General features: G+C 50.9%; 1 pseudogene across 1 annotated transcript; it reads right to left on the reverse strand.

Moving 5' to 3' along the window:
• Window positions 1-2461: 2461 nt before the first annotated feature.
• LOC145537200 (uncharacterized protein CXorf49 homolog) lies at window positions 2462-6487 on the reverse strand (annotated as a pseudogene). The gene is made up of 6 exons (XR_014076256.1): window positions 5067-6487; window positions 4288-4444; window positions 3674-3750; window positions 3345-3390; window positions 2737-2778; window positions 2462-2632 (listed from the first exon to the last, which is right to left on the reverse strand). The product of XR_014076256.1 is annotated as an uncharacterized protein CXorf49 homolog (transcript).
• Between the last annotated feature and the right edge of the window lie 7452 nt (window positions 6488-13939).

Consider the following 13939-nt stretch of genomic DNA (forward strand, 5'->3'; position numbering starts at 1 on the left):
GTCACTGTCTCCCAGGCTGGAGAAGGGGCATGAGGGGGAAAGGCAACAGGGGTGCACCGAATGAGGCTGGGCTTCGGCCTTCCTCCTACCCTCTGGGGCGCAGATGTATTTCTTTAACCTATGCCTCAGATTTCCCGCTGGAAGTGGAAGGCTTGGGGCTGAGCCAAGGCCTGTGATGTATATGTTTCCAGCAACATTATAGTGAGGTAGTTGGTCTGAACTGTGTGCCCAGAGGAGGGAAGGGAGCCTGGTGAAAAGTGAGCGAGGGGCTGTGTTCACGCCCTCGCACCTCCACTTCCATGAGCTTCTCCAACTTCCTCACCCTGGTGACCACAGTCCCGTGCCCCACTCTGCCCAAGGGTGGTGCTGATGCTGGTGCTTGACTTCTCCCCAGGCACAACTTACCTACGTGTCTCGGTGGGCAGAAACCTCAGTGGGAAGGTCTCTGCCAAATCTACTCACTCGGACAACAGCGAGATGTGCTACACCACCAGGCAATAACCACCGGATCAGCTGTAAACTAAGTGATCAGGCCCTCCTGCTCCAGGGAGGGGTCTGAGTGGAAGGAGTAAGTCCCACGCATGTTCTTTGCTGACCCTTGAGGTCTGTGACTGGCCCAACCCTCGTGCTCTGTCCACCTGACCTCATGCCATGAGCCCCGGAAGGAAGTCAAGGTCAAAATGTGGGGGAAGGGCGGGCCCGAGGGCTCCCCATTGCTCAGGTGCAGTCACCCCTAACTCCCCACAAGTAATCCAGATGGGGGGGGATCTCCTGTTTCTAAGATGGGCAGCCACGTCCCAGGTAGTCTCCGGAGCCACCCTTCCCATTTTCACTCATCCACACCCTCAGCAGTTGGCAGACATCACAGAATCGCAAGGTAGGATCCAGTGCCTCCTCCAGCGACTCCAACATTTTGGGATGTCCTGTCCTGAGGTTTGGTGAACTGCATCCTCCCCCTTCTATGTTTTGGGAACGTGACAACACCCCTTGAATAAAGGAGATCCGACCCTTGCTTCGGCTCACTCAGTGCCTTACAGAATCTAGACCAGGCTCTATTTCCATTACTCCCCGAATCACACCTTTCTGCCTCAAGGGGCATTATCCCTGATGACTTTAATTCACCCAGAGAGATGCCCAGGCACCAACTTTGAATGTGCTACCTACCATCATACCCTCTTTTGTGAAATAAAACCGTGGTCTTTCAGGAAGGGAGTCAGGCAGAACCTACCCTCATTTCACTCCAATACAAATGTGTCCCTCTGAGTCTCAGGCTGGCACAGCCCTGGGGTCTTGGCTGAGAGAAGGAAGTCCTCCCCAAACTTCAGGGCGGGAGGGAGGGATGGGAATTGAACATGGATTTCAGACTCAGTCTTGTGTGCCCTAACAAGTAGTCTGGGAGACTGAGCTGGGACACTCCGGGAAGTATCATTCGCAGGAAAATCTGTGTCATGGGGCTGGTGGAACGGTATTTGATGGAGACCCTGTAAGAACACAGACTTACCAACCATACTTGTCATAGAGCCTGATGGGCCCGTTTCCACTCAAGGGCAGAGAGACATCCAGGCTGCAGGAGTGTAGGCTGGTCAGTTGGTTAGGGCAGGGAGGATATGAAAGCTCCAAGGACCGGACCATCCATCTCTAGCTGTCAGGGTGCACTCTGCCCCAGACTGGCACCAGACGCCTCTCCTGACCTCCAGCTCAGCAACTAACCTGAGCTTTTCTCCTGTGTTCCCCTGTGTTCCCCTGAGCTTCGATCCTGCTCCCCAGTTCAGCGGGTCCAAGATTCATCCTCATGCCCTTTACTGAACCCAAGGAAGGGGAAGCCAAAGTTTTGGTGCCTGAGTCTCAGGGGTGAGTGCTAAAGAGAGCGGGGAGAGTATGCAGGTTCCTGCTTGCAAGGTGGCACCGGGGGGGTGGGGTAGGGACTCCACTGAGAGGGTAGGGCCGGGGAAGGGGGAAGATGAGCAAACCTGTGCCTGTTACCACCTGCTTAAGTAAACATGCAGGCAAGGTCATCGATGGCAAGCCAGGGGAGGGATCGAGGGTGCTCTGACAGGAAAGCAGAGTGGTCGGGGTAAGCAGGACAATGAGTGCAGTGAGGGAAGGGTGAAAGACTGGAGCTCTGTAAGGGGGTCATGACTTCCTTCTGACAGGGAGGCAGAATGGCAGCAATGAATGGAAACTCCTAAAGCCCAGAGGAGGGTGTTTAGAGAACTAGAAGAGGGCCTTCAGGGAAAAGGGGGGACGTGCCAAGGTGGCCAGACAGAGCCCACACAGAACACACACTAGGGGCGCTCCGCTGGCCTGACGGCCTGGATGGTAGCACAGGCTGAACCAGAGTGCCCCCCACAGGATGCCAGAGGTACTGTTCTGGAACAGACTCTGATACGAAGTGGCTCCCCACCAGGCCTTGCCCCATTCCCCCAACCCCTACCCCCCAGAGAGAGGACAGAACACAGAATATGAGAAGCCTTTTAATCAAAAACTGCTGTGAAACTGGGGCAGACATGGGGCAAAACAAGGGGCAGAGGATGCCCTGGTGGAGGCAGAACAGGAGGCAACAAGCTTGGCCACAGCTCGCCGGCCCTGGAGGTAACAGCTGCTCCTCTTGCCGGAAGATACTGGGCTCAACCTGTGAAACAGCAGAGTCAGGGAAGAGCCTCAAGCCAGGGCCAGCCCACGGCCCTGCTCCACAGCCAGGACTGTGGGAAGGGGTGTGGGGTGTGTAACACTCACTTCAAAGGATCCGGAACTTGTCAACCTGGTACTGCATGGAGGCTGCAACAGGGAGAGGCATAAACAGGTGCTCTAGACAGACGGACATAGAAGCCTGTCCCCCTGTCCCCGTGGGGAACCACCTAGCCCTGCAACCTGAAACCCACATACCCCCAGCCCCGATGCAAAGAGCTCTGGGCCTCGTCACTCCCCACTACCGGAATTAAATGTGGAGCCATTTCCTAAAAGGAAACAAAATGTGCCAGCAGCTCTCAAGGTCGGGGCCACGCCCAGACCATTCAAAAATTGTCTCACAAACAATCCAACAAGAACCTCCGAGGCCACACCAGATCAACAAGGCATCTCTACAAGTCCTATCAGAAGGAGCTCTCTAGGACTCGCCTGGCTGGCAGAGTGTGTACGCAGTCCACACAGCACTTTGCTCCTTGTCCACACGCCCAGCTGAACATGCACCGCCCCCTCCAGGGTCAGGCGTGATAGGTTCTCCTCCCCACAGGAATGCTGGTCCATCCCTACGAGGCCTCCTGCACCGGCAGCCCACCCACCCCAAGGGCCCACCCCACTTCTGCACTAAGAACCCACTGCTCTCTGTCCCTGGTTCCTCATACCAAGTTGCTCCTTAAGGTCGTCTATTTCTCTCTGTAGCACCAGACACTAGGCCAGCAGACACAGCAGGAAGAGAAATGGTTAGTATACACCCACCTCCCTTCTCCTCCTCCTCTCCTCTCCCCCCGGGCCCTCCATCCCAAAGCCAGGTGTCTAGACTGGCAAGGGAAAGACTTTCCTCAGAGGAAAGGAGGTGGGCTCCCTCCCTGGGGTGTGGGATGGGGACAGGGCGGGGGGGCGGGGGGGGTGCCCACACATGTCAGTTGAACTTGGACCCAGATCCCACCATGGGGTTTGGGTGTGCATTTCCAGGAGCCAGAAGAAGCATTACCCGAGGACAGCCCTGCCTTGCAGGTGGCTGCTGCCGCCTTTTCGGTCTTGGGGGATGGTCAGTTGGTTCGCGGTCACCTGACAGGGAAAGGACACACAATCCAGCTTCCCAGGCTCCCAGTGAGGTGGAAAGGGCCAAGCAGGGTCTAACGTGAGGTGAGGCAGTACCACCCTCTGCTAGCATCAAGCCTCCCCGGCTCTGCCCGGCAGGCAGCCCAAACCTTCTCTCTGGGCCTGCCCCTCCTATTCCTCAGGGGCAGCCATTTTACCACGATGGTCCCGAAAGACTGTGGTTCTGGGTTCGAGCCTCCCAGAGCGGCAGCCACGGCCAGCACCTGGGAGAGCAATGTGGGCGAACAGCACTTCACAGAAAACGCTATTAGCCTGCAGGTCTACGCCCAGAGTAGCTGTTGGGGCACTGCCACCGATCACCCCTGCCAAACAAATCCCACACAGAAGGTGATGGGGCCAGGGCTAGCCCTGCTGACACCTGTTTCCCATGGAAGAAGCAGCCTGAGAGCAAGGCTGAGGCCCCAGAAAAGAGAGACAGACAGACAGAGGTTTCTGCCCTCACCCCTGGTTCCCTGCCCCCATATCAAAACCCAGGACACTCACCTGAGGGGCCAGGCCCTCTGGGCATGACTTCTCCCTTGTTCATGGCCACGGGCTCTGAGTTTCCTGAATCCTGCCCGCCTCTGATGTTGACGTTGGTGCTGCTGGGTTCTCCTTGACGCACCCGTGGACAAGACGCCGGTGCCCTGTCAGTGGTCAGCTAAGAACAAAGATTTCTCACTGACCTGGAGTAAGGATGTGTGTGTGCATGCACCTGTGTGTACCAGTGCATTTATATGTCTATGTCTGTGTGTGTGAGACCTCGTGTGATTCAAGACCGAGCTGAGGCAGGGAACTGGAAAGGAAACTGAAAGGCTGATCTCTTCAGCACATTCCCTCTAAGTCAGCCCCAGGCCAGCAGGCAGAGCTGAGCTGGGGACAACAGTGTGGCACTGAGAAAGCCTGGGGCCCCTGCAAGGAAGGTTTGGGGATCAGCTAGGAAGTAGGATTCAGGAAAGTGATGTGTCTAAACACCGAAGCTCTGTGAAGCTTTTAAGGGGCCCCTCAAATCAATTCAGCTACCAGCTCTCCCTTCCACTCCAGCCCCAGCCTGGCTGGAAACAGGCCAAGGGTGGAGAACCCAGCCCAGCACACCCAAAGTGCTACCTTAACGTTTGTCCCTAGTAAAAGACCCCAATCTGGCATCCTAATGACCCAGTGACCGAGGGCCACCCAATGACCACCCCTGAGGGATGGACAGAGGGAGCACGGGTGAAGACCTGTGTCCTGGAGAGGGTGGGAGGGGGAAGACGGGGGAGACAGGAGGGGCCTGGCCTACTTACTCGGCCCTTTGGGGATGGGTCTCTATTTGGGTCGTTGTCTTCTCCGGACACCGCCATTGCTGCCACCGACTCCCGTGCCTGCCTTGCCACGGATTTCTTCCGAGCGCCGGTTTGCTTTGACTCTTTGCCTTCCCAAGGGACCAAGGCATACCTCTTGGACCTCCCAAGCAGCGGGATGCCAGAGATTGGGGGGAAGGTGGCCGGTTCCAGGGGAGTGGCCGAGATTCCCTGCTCCCAGGAAGGGAAGGTTGTCCCCGGGGCATGTTTGGAGACACCCCTGAGGGATTTCTTCAGGAACCCCTTCCTCCTAGGACTGGGCCACGGTAGGCTGCCTGTAGTGGCAGCTGCAGTAGCTGATGCTACTGCTACTCCCGGGTACCTGGGCAGGCTGCCCCCCTTCTCCCTGAGCACGCTCTGCAATTTCTTAGGGGGAGAGACGTCCTCCTGCTCTGCATCGCCCTGCCTGACCTGCCTTTCCACAACCGAGATTAATCCTCGCAGAGCCGAGGACAGGCAAGTGCCTGGCACGTTAACGAGATTCTCCCTGCCTTGGATTTTCGAGTCTCTGGGTGTGTCCCCGGGGTCCTTGGGGCCGTTGCGCTTGGCCTGGCCTCTGTCTTTGGCATAAATGCTCACCCTCATCAGCTCTATCTCACTGAACTCATCAGAGGACTCAGAGTCGGACAGCAGCCCGGCTGGGCTTTCTGAGGGGAGCCGCTGGCGATCCACAGCCACCTTCAACCTACTCTTACTGCCTCTCTTCGGGTTCCCCCAGGCCCGGCCCGCCTCGAGTCTGCCGACCTGGAGAGGGCCGGCCTCAGCCTGTGCCTCTTCCCCACACCTCTGGGCGGCCACGCCTCGACTGCCGGGACGCGCCTCGAGGTCCCACAAGGGAGACCCTTCGCCGACCACGTAGCTCTCCGGGAACAGGCATCTGCGGATGCCCCGCAAGCCCAGGTTGGCCAGCTGCTGCAGGACGGTCGCCACTGACTCGTCAGCCAGCTGCAGGACGTCCCCCTGGTCGTCGGCCGGGGAGCCAGGCCGGCCTTCGCGGCCCCACAGCACCTGCCCTCCCGCTTCCGGCACCTCCCGCTCTGACTCGAAGCCTTCAGGGTCTAGGAAGCCATCCCCACCCTCACCCTCGCCGCTTCAAGGTGCCCCCGGCTCGGGGCCTGGCCTGGGTCCCCGCGGGGCTGTGGAGCTGGCCTCAAGGCCGCTGGTCTGCTCCCAGCACTCTGAGCCGAAACCCGCTCCCCAAACAGCCGACTCACCATCTGAGAAGCTCATGTCGCGATCTGGGTGGCCGGCGGACCTGGGACGGCGACGATTTATCAACCGGATCGAGGTGGCAGCGGTGGCGGCGGTCAGGGCAGGCGAGCCGGGTGGCGTCTGGCGCACGCCGTCAAGCACCATGCGCACCACACACAGGAGATCGCCTCAAATCACGCGAGGCTTTCAGCGAGCCAGCGCTGCCGCCTCCTCATTGGTCCGGTTCCTGCCAAGCAGCACGCGCCTTGTTTGCCCGCCCCCTCGAGGTGTAACCAATGGGGTCGAGGGCCTCCTGTGGTTTGCTGCCAAGCCCAAAGGCCATCGCGGCAGATGGCGAGTTGGTGGCTGAAGGTGATGCTGCGTGTATACCTCTGTCAAGCCTCTCGTCCCACCTCCTCCTGTCCCACCTCCCCTTTCCGGTTAGAGTCACAGCCCTGAGCCCTGACTGTGTACAAAGTGTGTGGAGCAGGAGGCAGGAAGGTACTGAGGGCGCTGGTCTCCTGGGAGGTGAGGATGAAACGTCAGGATGGAGGCGCTGGGCGCCTAGCACGTGCTGAAAGCATTTGCCAGCCTCCCTTCCACCACAAGTCTTATGACCCAATGGGAGAATGGGCAGAGGAATCCCGCGCTCAGTGATGAGTGGTCGGCGTACTTCTCCCTAAGTGGCCAGAGGACAAAGGGATTGTCGTTTTCTTCTGTAACATCTCTGCCTCAACTGCTCCATCAAACGTTCTTGGCAGGCAGATTTGGGGGACAGTCTGGGGTTGACCTCACTCCCCCAGCTCTTTCCCCACTCTGAGGCAATTCAAAGAAGAGAGAGTCTCACTGTCCAGTCCCCCCTTCAAAGATGCTCACCACCGCTGACCCTGGAGATGTAAACTAAAACCACGAATCGGGCTTCCCGCACTAGGACGACAAGCTTCCAAGTGCTTAACCATTCCGAGAGTGGGTGAGTTGAGGAGCAAACCTCTGTGGCGGTGGTGCAAGAAATCCATTTGGGAGGTAATTTGGCTGAATCTATGAAAAGCAACTTATAGAGCAGGGACCCTGTGCCCGGCACTCTTCTAAGTGCTGTACATAAATAGTAATGCTTCCTTGTGACCCTCCTAGGACTATAGTACTAATGATCACCAGCCTCTTACAGGTGAGGAAACAGGTACTGAGAGGTTCAGCCACTGGCCCACGGTCACTTGGCCTATGGGGATCAGTGGTAGAATTGAAACCAAGCAATCTGACTCCAGAGTCCTTGCTTTGATCCAAAGATCTTAAACCTTAAAAGAAAAAGAGAGAGAGAGAAAGCCATTTTTCCCCTCTATCAGGAAGTCCACGGCCTGGCACATCTTCTAAAAGTGAGGGTTTATTTCTAAGATCTCTATTTTACCCCACCGATCTATTTGTTAATATGGCAGTGACATACAGTTTTCTTTACTGTAGCTTTGTAATGTTTTGAAATCAGGAAGTGTGAGTTCTCTACTTTTTCTTTTTCCAAATTGTTTTCCCTGCTAAGGATCTCTTTAGATTCTATTTAAATTTTAGGACGAGTTTTTCAATTTCTGTACAACATGCTATTGGGATTTTGATAGGGTTTGCATTGGATCTGTAGATCACTCTGGGTAGTGTGTTAGAAGAACAGATCCAGTGGAGTGTGTGTGTGTGTGTGTGTGTGTGTGTGTTTGTGTGTGTGTGTAAAAGAATTGACTCATTCGACTGCAGAGGCTGGTAAGTCCCAAGATCTAGAGGGTGAGTTGGCTAGCTGGAGACCCAAAAGAGCCAGTGGTTTAGCTCTAGCCCAGGTTAGAAGGCCTAAGAACCAAACCAGTAGAGCTGATATTTCAGTTTCAGTCTAAAGGCAGGAAAAGAAGCTGATGTCCCGGGTCCAAAGGCTTTCACGCAGGAGGAATTCTCTTACGTGAGGAAAGGTTGCCTTTTCGTTTTATTCAGACTATCAACTGATTAGGTAAAGCCCACCCACATTATCAGGAGGAAATCTGTTTTATCCAGTTGACTGATTTAAATGTTAATCTCATGAAAAAGCACCCTACAGAAACACCCGGAATAATGTTTGACTAAATACCTAGGCACTCTGTGGACCAGTCAAGCTGACACATAAAATTAACCACCTTAGATAGTGTGGACTTCTTAACAATATTTATATTCCAGTCTGTGCAGAGAGATGCCTCTCCGTTTATCTGTGTCTTTTTTAGTTTCCTTCAGCAATGTTTTGTAGTTGGCAGTGTACAAGTCTTTTGACTCCTTGCTTGAGTTTATTCCTCAGTATTTTATTCTTTTTTGCTGCTAATGTCAATGGAATTGTTTTCTTAATTTCCTTTTCAAATTATTCTTTGTTAGTGTATAGTAATACAACTGAACTTTCCTTTTGGATTTTGTGTCCTACAACTTTTTTGAATTTGTTTATTAGTTCTACCAGTTGTGTCCATGTGTGTGTGTAAGGGTGTGTGTAATCTTTTGAGTTTTGCATGTACGAAAGCATGCTATCTTCAACAGAGATAATTTTACTTCTTTCTGACTTGGATGCCTTTTATTTCTTTTGCTTTCCTAACAGCTCTGGCTATGACTTCCAGTTGTTGAATACTAACATAATGGTGAGAGCGGGCTTCCTTGCCTTGTTCCTCACCTTAGAAGAAGCGATTTCAGACTTTCACCACTGAGTATGATGTTAGTTGTGGACTTTATTATGTCGAGGTAATTTCTTTCTACTCCTAGTTGTTTGACTGTGTTTTCTCATGAAGGAGTGTTGAATTTTTTGTGCATCTATAGAGAAGATCATGTGATTTTTGTCCTTCATTCAGTTAATGTGTTTTATTACATTGATTGATTTTTGTATGTTAAACTATCCTTGCACCAAGGGAGAAATCCCTTTTGACCGGGGCACATAGTCCTGCTAATGTGCTGTTGAATTGTTTTGCTAGTATTTTGTCGAGGATTTTTGCATCCGCATTCATCCGGGAATGTGGCCTCTAGTATTCTTTTCTTTTGGTGCCTTAGATATGAGGATAACGCTGGCCTCATAAAATGAGTTTGGAAGTGTTCCCTCTTCTTCGATTTTTTGGAAGCATTTGAGAAAGATTGGTATTAATTTTTTAAATGTTTGGTGGAATTCTCCAGTGAAGCTATCAGTTCCTGATTTTGTGTGTGTGTGTGCGGGGGTGGGGGGGTTGTCATTACCGATTCAATCTCATTATTGGTCTATTGTGTTTTCTGTTTCTCCTTGATTCAGTTCTGGTAGATTGTGTGTTCCTAGGAATTTATCCATTTCTTCTAGGTTGTCCAATTTATTGCCACAATTGGTCATGATATTCTTGTAAAATCCTGTTTATTATTGTCACGTTGGTTGTAATATCCCCTCTTTTATTTATGATTTCAGTTACTTTAGTCTTTTCCTCTTAGTTAATCCAGCTAAGGACTTAAAAACAATTCTCTGTGTATAAAGAGGTTTGCTCACAACAGTGTTGTTTATAAGGGCAAAAAACCCTGACTGCTACTTACATTTTCATCACAAAAGCTACTAATATCTGTTGAAACTTGATTATGTGCTAAGCCCTCTACATGCATTATGTCATTTAATTCTCACAACAGCCATGTGAGGGAGACACTAATGTTATCCCTACTTTATATTCGAGGCACAAACATGCGATAACTTGTCCAAAGTCAAACATCTAGTAGATGGTGGAATCAGGATTTAAACTCTGGCCTTTGGGTTTATATAGATACAAATCTGTGTTATGCAACTATTAGCAGAGGAAGTATGTTGCAATAAATGATATCCTGCACTGTTCGAAGCAAGAACTCAAGAAATCTGCAAGTGCCTAAAATCGTTGTATTGAAACATGAATGTCCAGGATGGGTTTCTGGCAACCAGTGGGTCCAATGGCTCTGAACCTTTTTTTTGGTTATGGGCCCTGCGTTAGTCTGTTCGAGTTGCCAAAACCAAATACCACAGGCCGGATGGCTTAAACAAAAGACATTAAGTTTCTCATAGTTCGGGATACTAGAAGTCCAAGATCAAGGTGCCAGCAAGTTCAATTCCTGGTGTAGGCACTCCTCTTGTATTGCAGTTGGCCACCTTCTCTCTGTTTCCTCACATGACATTTCCTCTGTGTGTGGATGGTGACAGAGAGAGAGAGTGCGAGAGACCTGGTAACTCCTCCTCTTTTAAGGATATCAGATCCTATGGGATTAGGGCCCCACTCTTATAACCTCTGTGTGTGTTGTGCTTGGTCACTCAGTCATGTCAGACTCTTGGTGACCCCATGAACTGTGGCACACCAGGCTCCTCTGTCCATGGGAATTTTCCAGGCAAGAATACTGGGGTGGGTTGCCATGCCCTGCTCCAGGGGAACTTCCCAACACAGGGATGGAACTCAGGTGTGCCACACTGCAGGTGGATTCGTTACCATCTAGCCACCAGAGAAGCCCAAGAATACTAGAGTGGGTAGCGTATCCCTTCTCCAGGGGTACTTCCCAACACAGGAATCAAACCTGTATTGCAGGCAGATTCTTTACCAGCTCCCTCAATCAACCCTAATTACCTCTCTAAAGGCTCCATCTCCAAATTCAGTCACTTTGAGCGTTAAGGTTTGAAGATAGGAATTTAGGGGCAACACAACTCAGCCCATAATAGGACTCCTTTGAGAATCTATTGAAAGCTCCATACACCCTCCCAAGAAGTCTTTGCACACAATTTCAGGAAGTTCTTGGAACCCAGGTTGAGAGCCACTGTTCTAGGTCACCTTCCTCTTTTCCCAGATGGAGAAACAAGAGGTTCAGAAAGGGGAAGTGCTTTTCAGCAGGTGAGGCGAGAGACAGGTCTCCTGATTGCTCATCAAGTGCTTGCCCTACCTTACTCCACCTTGCGTTAGGCCTGTCAGGTCAGCAATCCACGGTGACCCCAAAACACTAGAGATTCTGTGGATGCAGTGAAGGAGAGTGCTTCACCCGGGATGCTCAAGTGAGTGAACAAGGCTCTAGCTATAACTGACAGTAAATGGGACAGATTTCATTGTTTCCAGTTAGTCAGGAGGTTGGGAAGAAGCTGTACCAACTTCAACACCCATCCACAAGGGCTCTGAGTGTGAGGCGATGGAGGTGCTTCTGTCCTAACAAACAGCAAAGTGGGGACTGAAGAGGTATAGTTGAACTGTCTGCTGGCCTTGACATGGCACTGTCCCTCTACTCTCAGATTCCCCATTTGTACACCCCTCAGGAGTAGAACTGTTAGATTTCTACGTGAGATTATCTAGCTCTAATATTCTGTACGTCTGTGATTCTGGGGCAGGAACCATGCGGGAAAACTCAGTTGAGGCATTTGGGTCCTCGAATCATGGGCAAAACAATTTTTTTCCAAAATGTCTTCTGATGGTGTCAAAGAATTAGCAATAAAGCACATGTAGTTTAAAGAGATGAAAAATCCCTAATAAGCACGAGAAGACCCTTACATGCTCAGTCATTTAAGGTAAAGTCTCAAGAGAAATGTTTCCTCAATTTCTGTTTCGGGTCCATCCTTAAAAAGGGAGGTGCATTATAACAGCTGGAATTCTGAACAACAAGGTTACAAGATGGATCCGTATTTATAATGGGAAAAGTTTTGTTATCTTTAGGCAGCGGGGTGGCCCCAGAAAATGACTCCTGTTTCATTTCATCAATCAGTGAGCTTTTAAAAAACATGACATTCTTCCTATCGACCCTATCGATGCCACAAACCAGTGTGGAGCCTTCACTTGGGCCACAAGACTAGAAACAAAAGTAGGGGCACTCACTGCGGGGTGGAGGCTGACATTCAAGGAAAATTCTTTCCACTTTGTTCCTTACAAAGAACAAGGGAAGGGCTTGAAGGGCTGTGCACACCCACCTACTGCTTCTGTGCCAGTGGAAGGTGGGAGCACACCCAGTCTAGCACATCGATGATCTCAGTTTCTGTCTGAGGAGAAAGAGGAAGAAAAGAGCTGCTGCTGCGGGGAGCAGGGGTGAAGGTTGGTGTTAAGACAGCAGTGTCAAACGGGCAAGGGAGATGCAGCCCATCCAACCACCAGCACCATCACCACCGCCACCATACTGGCACAAATAAGCTCCTCAGTCTCAGGGGTTAATAGACGAATCACAAAGAACAGGAGGAACTCCAAAGGCATGGCATCTGGCCCTTCCCAACAAACAGCCTTAAGCAATACTGCCCTCGGCTGGTCAGATAGGTGTACTATAGCGCAGGCACATCGCTCTGGATTTCTGGCCTTCATTTCTTTTTCTCGGGTTCTTGGTGCTCCACCTCTGAGAGGAAGTGGATGGGGAGGGGAGACGTCTCTGAGAAATTGTATCCAAATACATGACTTCTTTGAGTTTCAGCACAAGTTCACAATTAAATTCTGAATGAGAATGTACTACCCAAATATGGAATATATTTAAAAATTGAGATTGATATTATAATTAAATAAGCATCACTTGATTAGTTTTAGTTAAAAAGGTATGAGTTCCCAAAAATATAGCTATTAATGTAGATGAAATAAGATTACTAAGCTCAGTTAGATAGGTTATCAACAAAGAAAGTAATTTTGGTTCTACTTCTGGTTAGAATATAATTACAATATGCTTATACTGGGATGTTATTTCCCTAAGCATTATATTCTTCTCCAGTTATACCGAAACGTAACATAGATAGAGAAAAAGTCACAATATGTACGTCGAGTTTAATAATTGATTATCAAGTGTATACCCCCAAGTCATAGAAGCGGATAGTGTCGGCTTTCCCCAACACTCCTGAAGTTTCCCTGTCTTATCTTAGCCCCGTTCCTTCTTCAAGGAGAATAGGCCCACTCTTACTTATGTGCCATCCTTTCTTCCGTTTTCCTCAAAAATTTTATACTACACACACACACACACACACATACACACACACACACACACACACACATATATAATGTTATGAGTTAGTGTTGACAGCTACTTACAGCTGTACGAATGGAATTGTTAAATATATCTGTGTTGCTTCCTGGTTTTTCAATCAATGTTAAGTTTGTAAGATTCATGCCTATTCTGTGTAGTGGTAGTCTGTATAATTTTGCTGATGAAATTGTATTTATTCGCATGAAGAGGATCTCCCAGGACTTCTGGATTTGAAGCCGGCAGGGCTTAATTTCAGGAGAGCCAAGGGGTCGTGGGAAATAGACTCCACTCTTAACGGGGGCATACAAAATCTCACACGTTCCAGGACCCAGGGCTGAAGCAATAGTTTGAAAGGAGCCTGGGTCAGACCCAGCTACTTATCTTGGAGAGCCTCCCAGAGAGGCAAGAGGCAACTGGACTCACCCTGGGGACATAGACACTGGAAGCAGTCATTTTGCGGAGCTCCTTCTACCCCGTGGTCACTGGTGCTAGCAAGTGCCATTTTGGACTCCTCCCTCTAGCTTACTAGCACCAGTGCTTAGACCTGCCCATCAGCCTGTAGGCAGGAATACTAGGAGAGGCCAAGCTACTAGCCAGGCAGAGACGCAGCCCCACCCACAAGCAAGCCTGCTGTCTTAAGACTCCCTGGAGCTGGACCTGTCAATCAGAGGCCCCGACACACCACACTGGCCCTATACCAGTGAGAAGGC

Source organism: Giraffa tippelskirchi, chromosome X, assembly GCF_054371585.1.
Source record: "Giraffa tippelskirchi isolate mGirTip1 chromosome X, T2T-mGirTip1v1.2.pri, whole genome shotgun sequence".
In the NCBI taxonomy this organism is placed as follows: domain Eukaryota; kingdom Metazoa; phylum Chordata; class Mammalia; order Artiodactyla; family Giraffidae; genus Giraffa; species Giraffa tippelskirchi.